This window comes from Suncus etruscus, chromosome 1 (assembly GCF_024139225.1).
Source record: "Suncus etruscus isolate mSunEtr1 chromosome 1, mSunEtr1.pri.cur, whole genome shotgun sequence".
Classification (NCBI taxonomy): Eukaryota; Metazoa; Chordata; class Mammalia; order Eulipotyphla; family Soricidae; genus Suncus; species Suncus etruscus.
The window spans coordinates 101,959,090-101,962,040 of record NC_064848.1 but is presented as its reverse complement, the minus strand read 5'-3'; positions in this window follow the sequence as shown (position 1 = coordinate 101,962,040).

The following is a 2,951-nucleotide window of genomic DNA, read 5'->3' as shown; positions in this document are numbered from 1 at the left end:
GTGGTGGTTTTCCTGCAGGGTATGGCAAGCTCACCCAATATGTGTCAATATTGTTGATGCAGTTCTATGTCCTCCCCATACAAGATTTCCTAATGTTTGTGTCATAGTGACTTGGCTTAGGCTTCAGTCACTTGGACATTGGCTGATCACCCCTGAACCTTGGACCCCATTTTTGGATTCAGCACAGTTTTCTGCTCCAACACCAGGAATTGATTTTCTACCAGGACAGGCCCTAGAATTTTGCCTTGGCACCTTACTTACCCAGGATAGACTCACCTGAAGATGACTTGGAACTCAGCAATGACTTGCTTTCAAGGTAGATTTCTCTGCCTCACCACATGATACCAGGTAATGCTTCGTGAAACCCTGACTTCGACATAGGATCTGTGAAAACAAAAAGATCTCTAATTTCTAAAGCCTGAATGTGACAATCGTGATTAAGGAGAACCTTTCCTGGGACCATGATGAAAAACTTTGGGGTTAGACAAATTAGTATGCCTGGAACCTGTGGTTTTCTTATGGCAGAATATGCCATAAGACATTAAAAATAGGACACCCTATTTTTAGTGTAAAGGTATGTTTTTTTTTTATTTTCTTCAACTTTTGTTGTGCCAATGCAAAAAATTGACACCCCTTTTATCTTTTAGATAGAGGCATCTGCCCTTTTCTTAGAACTTTTGGACATGAATTATTTTGTTTTACCTCATATTTCTGCATTTTCCCCATAAATTAAAAAAGGGAGAGATATCAGATTATTCGTTTTCCATCCTATTCAGAATAAGCTTTGCGCATTGGATGGAAGCACCTTAGGATTTTCCTTAAATCACCTATTCTCTTCCCCTAAGTGTGATCATTGGGTTCCCAATAAAGCCTCCGGGTTTCAGGGAGAAACTTCTTGAGGTTTTATCCATGACTGCACTATCTGCTTATTAGGAGTGGAAGGCTTGCTGTGGAAGTTCCTGAACCTGTTTTATCTCCTTAATTGTGGGTGGGTTATTTTCTTTGTCAGCATTTGCTTCCAGACCAGTGTTTGCACAATCCTCTGGGATAGGGCCATGAGTCTTCTGCTTCAAGAATTTAACTCATATTTATTAGATAGTTATTAAAAACTGATTTCTTATAAGTAATTTTGTTTAAAGTCACAATTTTCAAGAACCTCTCAACGGCATTAAATGAGAACTTAACTGCATTTTTTTTAATGGCAAATTTCAAATTATGTTCTGTACAGATTAAATTTGAGAAACTGGGCCCGGAGAGATAGCACAGCGGTGTTTGCCTTGCAAGCAGCCGATCCAGGACCAAAGGTGGTTGGTTCAAATCCTGGTGTCCCATATGGTCCCCTGTGCCTGCCAGGAGCTATTTCTGAGCAGACAGCCAGAAGTAACCCCTGAGCATCGCCGGGTGTGGCCCAAAAACAAAAAAACAAAAAACAAAAAAAAAATTTGAGAAACTTTGCATTTCTTGGAGTGGGATGGACAGTAAGTAATGACTTGTGAGAAAAATGTTTCAAGGCCTGTGAATATATTGATAATATGTTATTCCAAAATTAAAAAGTCTGAATCAAATTATTTTTCTTGAGAAAAATTTGCAAGTATCCTTATTATCAGTGATAATAATGTTTTAAAAAATAACTATAAACATGACTTTTATAATCCAAGTTAATTCTTATGAGTATATGATAAATAGAAAGAAATAAACCCCTGGTAGACAAATCTGTATAAGTTTCACTGTAAAAAAAGTAAAGTTTTAATTTATATTTTAAACTGTTAAACTCTTTGAGATGGTGACAAAGAAATAATAAAGTTTACTATAAATATGGTATAATAAATATTATATACAATATAATTATATAATATAATAATATATGGCTATAATAGATATTATATATAATATAATCATGTAATGTATAATAATATAACTGTAGACTATGAAATAGAGCCTTAAATTTATTTATTCTGATGTGTAAAGTAAACATATCAAAAAATAAACAAGTGATCATTTCTTATTTTCAGTGGAGGGATTATAAATGGGTGTCAAGCATCCAAAGCAAAGTGAAAAGCAGGTAGAATTTGTTTTAAAAATTTGGGGAGGCCACACCTACTGGCTCAGGAGAAATTCAGGAATAACCCATACATAATGGAGAAATAAAATTTGAGCTATGTTTTCACCTTTATTAAAAGTCTAAATTGCACCACCCACAGAAAGAAACTATTCACCCAATACTCATCAGATAAGGGACTAATATACAAAATATATATAAAATATACAAGGTACTCGGGGCCGGAGAGATAGCAAGGAGGTAAGGCGTTTGCCTTTCATGCAGAAGGTCATCGGTTAGAATCCCAGCGTCCCATATGGTCCCCGGTGCCTGCCAGGAGCAATTTCTGAGCATGAAGCCAGGAGTAACCCCTGAGCACTACTGGGTGTGACCCAAAAACCACAAAAAAAAAAAAAAATATATATATATATATACAAGGCACTAACAGAATTTAACAACAACAACAAAAATATCTAACCCCATCAAAAAATGGAAAACATATGATCCAGCTATACTACTCCAGGGATATACCTAGAAACACAAAAATACAATTCAAAAATCCCTTCCACACACCTATATTCATTACAGTGCTATTTACAATAGGCAGACTCTGGAAACAATCAAGATGCCCTTCAACAGATGAATGGCTAAAGAAACTATGGTACATATACACACTGGAATATTATGCAGCCATCAGGAGAGATGAAGTCATGAAATTTTCCTATACATGGATGGTCATGGAAACTATTATGCTGAGTGAAATAAGAAAAATTAAGGACATTATTGTAATAATCCCCAGAGACAATAAAGATGAGGGACGGAAGGACCAGCTCACAATATGAAGTTCACCACAAAAAGTAGTGATGCAGTCAGGGAAATAACTACACTAACAACTATCATGACAATCTTAATG